General features: G+C 37.9%; 1 pseudogene; it reads right to left on the bottom strand.

Annotated features, from left to right (window-relative positions):
* Nucleotides 1–1,743: 1,743 nt before the first annotated feature.
* On the bottom strand, nt 1,744–2,726 carry LOC128652335 (uncharacterized; annotated as a pseudogene).
* Nucleotides 2,727–10,004: the final 7,278 nt, after the last annotated feature.

Here is a 10,004-nt window from a genome sequence, read left to right on the forward strand (position 1 = left end):
GCAACTGCTACAGTAGTGGGGCCAACATGTGGGTATTTCCTAAATTGTTTATTGGGATCAGGGGCAGCTAAAGTTGGAGCATTACCTAAGGCTCTTTTAAGATTTTCAACAGCATGTGTATGTTCCAGTTTCCATTTCCACTGATCCTGTTTTAGCAAGTCATACAGGGGCTCTGTAATTTCAGAATAATATGGAACAAAGTCTCTACAAAATCCTGTCTTAAACATCTTTCAGCTGTGTGCCTAAAAATATGGCCTGTTAGGGAGGCCTAAGGAAAGGTATGAAAATCCCTGCTCTATAGAAAAGTATTTAAGGAGAGCAAGTTTCAAACCAGTTCCTCTGAACAATTTTAACATCTCATGCACATCTTTTTCATGTTCCTCCATAGAAGGAGAACCAATCAGAATATCATCCACATATTGAATAATCCTTTCTGGTTTTGAAAAGCTATCAATCACTTATTTCATATGAATATGAAAAATTGCAGGACTATCTTTATAGCCTTGAGGTAAAACTTGTCAAAAATATTGAACCCCTAGCCAACTAAATGCAGTACAATACTGACATATTGGATCCAGTCCTAAAGCCCAAAATCCATTATTTACAGTACATCAATCACAGTAAACAATTTCATATCTGGTGTTACTTTTGCAATAATTTCAGTATAAGTAGCTACTACAAGGTCACACTTTTTGCATGTCTGTTCAGAACTCTGTAGTTAATTATTAACCGGTATGATCCATCAGGCTTAGCTACAGGCCATACAGGGCTATTACACACAGAAGCACCCCTTACAATTGTTCCTTGTGCTTCAAATAGTTTTATTACCTCACTAATCATTTGAATAGCTTCCCTAGGTACAGAAAAATGTTTCTGAGCTGGTGGATCACTCCCTTCCAGTAAAGCCGCTGTAGGCATTTTCCCACAATCCTGTTTATGTTTTGCTATTACATCCTGATATTTCTCAATAAGATCCTCCCATAGTGGGTCCCACAAACCCATTACCTCCCCCACTGGCTTCACTGTTGCTGTTGCTAACTCCATTGGAGGATGCCATACATGCCCTGAATTTCCTACTCTTTCCATTTTACACAATTTTAAATTTGCCAAATCTAAAATCAGTCCTTGTTCCAAACAAACATCTGCTCCAATTATCATCTGCTCCAATTATATCTTGATTTTCACAAACAACATCACATTTCCATGTCTCCCCTCCAATCTTCATTTCCACATCACGTACCAAAGGGACCTCAATGGAATGTCCTGTAATACCTTTAATTTTAATCTTCTCATCACTTGGATTTACATGTTTGCTAAAACTTACAGCTGCCCCACTATCTAACAGTGCCTGTACTCAAGTTCCCCCTAATGAAACATCGACAGTGAGTCGCCCCCAGGGATCTGGTGTTAAATCAGTTAAACACTTACAATAAGGGGTGAGGGGGACTCAGATTTCCTAGCACATTTGGGTGAGTCACATGACTATCTTCTACAGCAGCTACCTTAGACTCTGCCTTCTTGATCTTATCAAATTCACACTAGACTTTATTTAATTCTTCCTGTAAGCTATCTCTCTCATTCTTAATTTCATGAAAAGGTACCCATGGTTTTAATATTTTACCACTCTTTTCCTTCTATCTGTCTAGTCTCGCTGACCTCTATAGCCCCCTATATGTTGTGATCTATTCAGTCTAGATGGTTTCTGTAAATACAAATCAGACCTTTCTCTCCTCTCATGTCCCTCTACCCATCAACAGCAAAGCTTTCATTTTTAATTTTCCTTCGCCACAGATTATTAGCTCTTAATAAAATGTCACACATTTCTGATGGATCTGGGGTTACAAATAATATTTCATCTCTAATCTCTTCTTCCATTGCATCTAAAAACATTACTCTATGCACTAGTCCCCCCTTTCAAAACCAGGATTACTAACAATCAATTGTTCCATAACTGTGGCAAACCTTGCCGACAACTCATAGGTAGACTCTTGTTTTAACGGCTTAATTTTTCCAAATAATGACACATTAGATGAAATTCCATAAAGCGCTCTCAAAATTTCTCTCAATATATCCCTTGTTCTACGCTGCTCACCACATGTTTGTACAATCCTGATGCACAATCCATTTCCATCCACTCTCTGCAACACTCTTTCCCTGTTATCATTTGTCAGGCTATACATTTCTTTCACTCTTTGAAAATTACAAAATCACTGTAAAAAACGATTAATATCATGCTGTGGAATATTACCAATTTCCCTTACTATGGCACCCATTTTCTGTGGCTTTAAGTGTTTAGTGACTAACTGCACCTCCCCAATATTATCATGGTTCAGTACAGTAGTTGTTCTGGTTGGGGCAGCAGGGAGAGTTGTTACTATTGCTTGTTTAAGATCTTCCCATGGATAAATACTCTTGTATCCTGCATCTCCAATTCCTGAATTACTAACAGACTCAGGAATTTTAGTTGCAGGAGACCTATTACCAGGAGCCATGCTTTCAGTCATTTTATTAAATGCCATATTAGTTGCATGCCTACATTCATCAACTTCCCTTTCAAGCTCCAAAATTCTCTCTTTCAACCTTTCATTCACTTCTGTTAACATGTCACACAACTTTTCTTTTTCAATCAATTCTCCACTAGTTGCAACTGCATGCACTCTTAAATCCACAATCTTATAATTCAGTTCATTACATGATTTATCGTTGTTCTCAGATTTTACCACCATTGGTTTTCAGTCATATTCCCAAACACACACTGTAACCTATCTAACAGTTATTACAGGGTGGGGGTCTGTGTGTGAGTGTGCACTTATCAAAAACCTTTCTTCCTAAACTGTGTGTGTCCTAAACCTTCTTTTAAAAGGTTGTCCTCCCATGTTAGAGACAGGCCATTCCTCAGGCCATCCCCTGTTATGTTGGCTATCTCCCCAGGAGGTAATTTTAGTGTCTCCAACCAATCAATTCTTTCTTTGAAGTGTCATGTCTCCCAGAGGATGAAAGCAGCTCACCCCCTACCTTACTTTCCCACCTGACATTGTTACCACTTCCCCTGTCTGCTTACTAAGGGGACGGCATGTGTAATATCTCCACAGGAGGCAGACAGCTACAACCTCTATTACTATTCAATGTGTAATATCACCTAGGGAGGTAACTAGAGCTACACTTTTGTTAGAAGGGGACTGCCTTGTGTTCTATTTTGTATGTGTTACAACTTCTATTGTGTATGTGTTCTATTGTGTATCCCAGGTAGAGAGATTGCTTTGAAGTTGGCATCTCTCTGTGTACTCTATTCCCACACATACACATTTATACATAACTTTTTAATCAAATCTATATTTGTACACTACATAGTCATTTTAACCATATTTGTCACTACACAGCACATAACAAAACATGTTCTATTTATTCATAAATACATATTTCTAAATATATAAATACAGATATATAGTGTAAATAATTAAAGTGGGAATTAAAGCAGTTGTGAATAATGTAAAGTCATATAAATAGGTGAAAAGAGTATGATGTGAGAAGAAAACGTTTTTGAGTGTTAAGACTAATAATCAGCACATAAAAAATGTCTATAGATAATGTAGTGTATCCAGAATCAAATCAATATTCATATATTTGTGAAACTAAGAAACTGAGAAAAGTTCTTTACTGATATATTCCAGATGAAATAAGATAATAATTATGTGAAGCTATTATATATGAATTGGAAAATTGGAAATATATAAGAATATAGATTTTAATATGATGGACTGTAATGTTATTAACCCTTATGAGAACAGGAAGTTGGAATAGGTCCAACCAAAGTGGGGGTTTATTAAAGCACTCTTCCCTATTAAAGGAGTAGCGATGATTATTAAAAGCTATATACTTTAATAATTCATATTAAAAGAGAGAATAATTACTCTCCAAGTGAACAACAAGTCAACAACAAGTCAAAAAGAGCTAAAATTAAAAATGTACAATCACCCCCCTGTTTCCTGGCCGATATCTGCAACCGTCGGCATCAGGTGTCAGGGATGAAATACATGTAAAACTGTGTATTCAGTAACAAACGTGTTTCGTCTGTCTGGGCAGCCTTTGTCAATGTTTAGAAGTAGGCAAATCGAAGCCCGGGTGGCACCTTGTCTTATATACTATCAAACCGATATTCAGCCAATCAGAGGGTACCTGGCCAAACAACGCACTCCCATCTACCAATCATGACATAAAGGTTGTATACCCAATCGATGCTAATATTTGCCTATCCGGCCCCCCCTGTGTGTCAAATTACAAGTGCTCGTATATCCTAGGAACATGTAAAAACTGCTCTCAGCAGCGTGGTTGGTCGGTGATGTAAAGCAAGGGGTGGTATCCTCTAAATGTTATAGTAAACTTGCCCACATTTCTAGTAATCCAAAGTGCCATAACATCTTAGTTATGGAACACACCTAAGACATTTGGCTACATCATAGCACAAACCCCACAATGGATTACTAGAAATGTGGGCTAGAAACAGTATGATGAGCCCCAAATCAGTTTTGAGATGTCAGTGACATACACAGTTTATGAAACATTAAGAGGATACCGCCCCGGCCTTATGTCACCGACCAACCACGCTGCTGAGAGCAGTTTTTACAGGCCCCTAGGATATACGAGCACTTGTGATTTTACACATAGGGGGGCCAGATAGGCAAATATTAGCATTGATTGGATAAACAACCTTTAAGTCATGATTGGTAGACGGGAGGGTGTTGTTTGGCCAGGTACCCTCTGATTGGCTGAATATCAGTTTGATAGTGTATAAAACAAGGTGGCACCCGGGCTTCGGTTTGCCTACTTCTAAACATTGACAAAGGCTGCCCAGACAGCTGAAACAGGTTTTTTACTGAATACACAGTTTTACACGTCTTTCACCTCTGAAACCTGATGCCGACGGCTGCAGATATCGGCCAGGAAACAGGGGGGTGATTGTACATTTTTAATTTTAGCTCTTTTTGACTTGTTGTTGAGTTGTTGTTCACCTGGAGAGTAATTATTCTCACTTTTAATATGAATTAATTAAAGTATATAGCTTTTAATAATCATCACTACTCCTTTAATAGGGAAGAGTGCTTTAATAAACCCCCACTTTGGTTGGACCTATTCCAACTTCCTGTTCTCATATCAGTTATTACTGGGGGGGAAGCACCAGACTAAGAGTCCATTATTCCCTTACACACACTTGTAACTAGTGCCAGCTTTATAAAACCAATCCTCCTTTTTGAAAATTTTATTAACCCTCTCATATTGGTATTATAAGATCAACAAGCTTATAAATATGCGTAGAAGTCAATGTGTTCTTGAGTATAAGCGTGGTAAAATAATATATATATATATATATATAAATAGATGCAATAGGTCAAGAGAAACCAAAGGAGGCCATGGGATACAGTATTAATCTACAAAGTACCTTAAGTCAGTGATTTCATTAATACCTAAGAGGTTACTTTCCTATTAAGAACAGCTAGTCTATCTCCCCCTTTGATGCTTCTGTGTATGCCCTGAAATCCAAACATAGTGCAAAGGTTACTATCATTCAAAGGCAAATTATGTGTAACAAAATGGGAAGCAAAATGTTTTGCAACAGGGGTTCTGGGGAGATCATGTTTTATAGACAGTAAGTGTTCCCTAATGCGATCCTCCAATAATCTAGTGGTTCTACAAAAGTATTGTTTATTGCATATATAGCATGTGATAAGATAAACCACAACATTTGAATTACAGGTCAACCTGTGTCTAATATCAAACAACCTTCCCATTGCAGTAGAGATGAAATGTGTACCTAAGATAACATAATCACAAAGTTGTAAACATACATATTGGTTACAAACTTAAAGCTGTTTGCTAGTTTGTTGGCATGTCTTATTAACTCTAAATCCTAGTGAGGAAAAGTATTTAAAGTGCTGTATTTATAAGAAGGCTGCTAGATCTATGTCTTTGTTCATGCCCAAGGGTTTGAAAGTTAAGGTAGTGGATCCAGAATGTTTCTCTTTCTCTCTCTGAGCTCCATTAGTCTTTCTCCACCTTTTGACTTCAATATCTGTTATATTGCTTTAATTTTGAAATCTCTGGGATCTTTGTTGTGAATTTCTGCAAAGTGTTTTAAAACTCCATATGACATATCCCCATCTTTGATGCTGTTTATATGTTCCAAGCATCTTTTTTTTAAAGTTCTTTTTGTGCGACCCACATAAAGAAGGTCACATGAGCACTGTATAATGTAAATCACATATTCTGAGAAGAAGATATCAAAGAGACAAGGGTGTAGAGGAGGAAAACAGGTAAAGATTAAAGGACAAAATAAGCAATGACATTAAATAAAAAGACTATGGAACAAGCAAAAGTTAAAAGTATATAACCTTTCAAAACACACATTTTCTAATATAGAGCTAGACCTTTTTAAAAGGGCCTATCTTTTACCCCTATCAAGGGCCCAAAATTATTCAATTTATTTAATCGATGTAAAAAAATGTACTTGCAAATTAACTTTACAGAGACTCTTCCTGAAAAAGAACAATGAAAGAACAAAGGATAGCAATACAATCACACTCACCCAGGGAGACGAAGAAGCCCTAACACACTTAATGCAACTAAGTGAGGAAAATACCACTACCGATATGGATATTTACACAATTTTGGAAGTGGAAAGAATTGTTCAACATACTAAGTTTAAGCCAAAAATCGATTTTCTATCCCGTACATTTGAAAGGGAAATTTATATCACTGTTTAAAGAGTTAGTGATACAAGATCTAGAAAATCTATGCAAAAATCTCAAAGAGAAAAAACGTAATCTAACACTAAAAGAAAAAGATGCCCTAATAAAACTAAAGACAAATCAGGACATTGTTTTCAGAGAGGCGGACAAGGGAGTGGCAATTGTTATACAAGACAAGTCAGACTATGAGGCCCATTTATCAAGCTCTGAATGTAGCTTGAGGGCCCGTGTTTCTGGTGAGTCTTCAGACTCGCCAGAAACAGCAATTATGAAGCAGCGGTCTAAAGACCGCTGCTCCATAACCCTGTCCGCCTGCTCTGAGGAGGCGGACAGGAATCGCCACAATTCAACCCGATCGAGTACGATCGGGTTGATTGACACCCCCCTGCTGGCGGCCCAGTGGCCACGAGTCTGCAGGGGGCGGTGTTGCACCAGCAGCTCTTGTGAGCTGCTGGTGCAATTCTGAATACGGAGAGCGTATTGCTCTCTGCATTCAGTGAGGTCTTGCGGACCTGATCCGCACTGTCGGATCAGGTCCGCAAGACCTTTGATATTTCGGCCTATATATGAAAGAAGCGAACAACCTTCTATCAAATACTAAGACATACCAAATCTTAAAGTCAGACCCCACTGCCACATACATTACTCAATATACTAATCTGCTAACACAAGCAAAAAACTAGAATATACTCACTAATGACGAATATAAATTCTTACAGGACAACCCAAAAGTGGCAGTTTTCTATCACCTCCCTAAGATACACAAAAATAGACAAAATCCCCCAGGTAGACCCACATTAATAGCTTTTTACAGCCAATAGTATTAAACTTAAGAACTTATCTGAGGGACACCCCACACTTGTTATCAATTCTGCAAGGGATACAGTGGGAAGAAACATATTATCTGGTAACATTAGATGTATCGTCATTGTACACCTCCATCCCACATGAAATGGGGATAGAGGTGTGCAGAGATTCAATAAAAAAAAACACTAACATACGGGAGGACCAAGTTTGTTCCTAGAAAAGTGCATTAAATTTGTCTTATCAAAGAATTACTTTGAGTTTGATAAAAAGATCTATCTCCAAAAATGGGGAACGGCCATGGGAACAAAATTTGCTCCAAGTTTCGTCAACTTGTACATGGGAAATTTTGAGGACACTAAAATCTGGCAAAACAACAGGTATCAAAAAGATATAATACTATGGAAAAGATTCATAGATGATATCTTTCTGATTTGGAAAGGCACTGAGAACAGCCTGACAAAATTCATACAGCATCTAAATGATAATTGTTTGAATTTAAAGTTGACCCAAGAATGGGGTAAACACAAAATTAACTTCCTAGACATCACTATTTATATAGAGAATATTAAAATACACACAAAAAACTAGACTAAATTAACAGATACAAATGGCTATCTGCACGCCATGAGTAACCACCATCCAAAATGGATCAAAAATATCCGTATGGTCAATTCCAGAGATTAAAAAGGAGTTGTACAAAGAATAGTGACTTTGAAGATGCAGCATGCATCTTAAAAGAAAAGTTTAAAGAAAATAAATACTCAAACCACATAATAAAAGAATCGTATGGAAGAGTAAAAACTACAAACAGAGAACAACTGATAAATCCCCGAAAAAAATTAGAACTTAAAAAAACAGAAACTAATGAAACATGTAGATTCATTACAACATATAACAGTGAATTAGAGTTAATAAGACATGCCAACACACTAGCAAACAGCTTTAGGTTTGTAAACAATATGTATGTATTTGGCCTGCCCTTCTAAGTTCGTTCTAAATATGAATATGGATTATAAAGAATAATAATATATGTTTTGTTTTTATATGTGCACATGCATATATTTGTGTTCCCTTAGGGAATAAAACTAACCTAAGTGTAAACATAGTGTATTCTCTTAGTCCCCTTTCATTTTTCTGTTAAATAATACTAAATGAAGCAGGGGACAAATATTGTTCCATATATACACATACAGCCTTGGCCAAATACACAGAAAAGGTTACAAAATACACATATCACCATTGATACAAGCCTCTCCCACTTTGCCTACAAATAAGAGGTTCCTGGAGGAGGATGGCAAGGGGGGTGCCCTCTGATGAAGTGATCAAATCACAAAATGCATAAGGGCGGAGCTACGAGCAGTGGTGACGTCACTTCCAGTCTCCACTGTCTGGGCTAAACAGACACACGGATACCGGAGCTGTCTCTTGTACCTCATAACAGGACCCAAAATGGAACACAGGGAAGTGAACTGATTTGCTTTATTTTATTTTGCTTATGCTGGATGTGAAATTTCTGGCAGCCTGCCAGTCCCTACAGGACACTTTGTGTATTCAGCACAAGGGTTAAACTAGTCTATATTGCAAGTCAAACTAGCATTGATAAAATCACTCCCTCTTATCTATGGACTTATAATAGCCATAGTACCACAAATACAGAAACTAAGTGAAAATTACTCCTGCAGTTTTTTGAGCAGCAAAACTTTTAAATTGAGCATTGATACCAATTTATCTTTTGCAAATAAATCTTTATATTTTTTAAACAAATAACTGCATTAAGTTGTGTGTACAAATAAAAATAAAAATTACACCTTTTCACTACATCAACAGTAGGTAATAACACGGAGTAAAGGAAAAAAATATTTACCACAGTGTGGAAATGTTTCCTACCCATGCAAGTCACTTACCTCATATGATTGAGGTAACACCAGGGGCGCAATCCGATATAGATCGTAGTTTGCGGCGCAAGCGAGGGAACCCCCGCCGCCCGTAGTTTCAGCTCGCAACTCAAGCTATCCATTATACCCCGCCGTCAGATGCTAAAGTGCCGTAAGTCTGATAAACCTGCGATGTCCAGAAATCTGCATAAGTACAAATTTCTGGAGTCGCCAGTGACTTACGGCACTTTAGAAACTGCCGGCGCCTACAAAACCTGACTAAAGTATTAAATCTTCCATACTGTCTAACACGCCTCCCAAACATAGCCCGACACGTCTAACCCTCTATCCGCTATCCCCCTCACTCTCCTAATAATAAAAAATTTATTAACCCCTAAACCGCCGCTCCCGGACCCTGCCACCACCTAATAAAGTTATTAACCCCTAAACCGCCGCTCCCGGACCCCGCCGCCACCTACATTAAACTACCCCCTAATGTGAGCTCCTACCCTGCGGCCACCTACATTAAACTACCCCCTAATGTGAGCTCCTTACACCGCGGCCACCTACATTAAACTAC

The sequence above is a fragment of the Bombina bombina genome, chromosome 3, assembly GCF_027579735.1.
Source record: "Bombina bombina isolate aBomBom1 chromosome 3, aBomBom1.pri, whole genome shotgun sequence".
Lineage (NCBI taxonomy): Eukaryota > Metazoa > Chordata > Amphibia > Anura > Bombinatoridae > Bombina > Bombina bombina.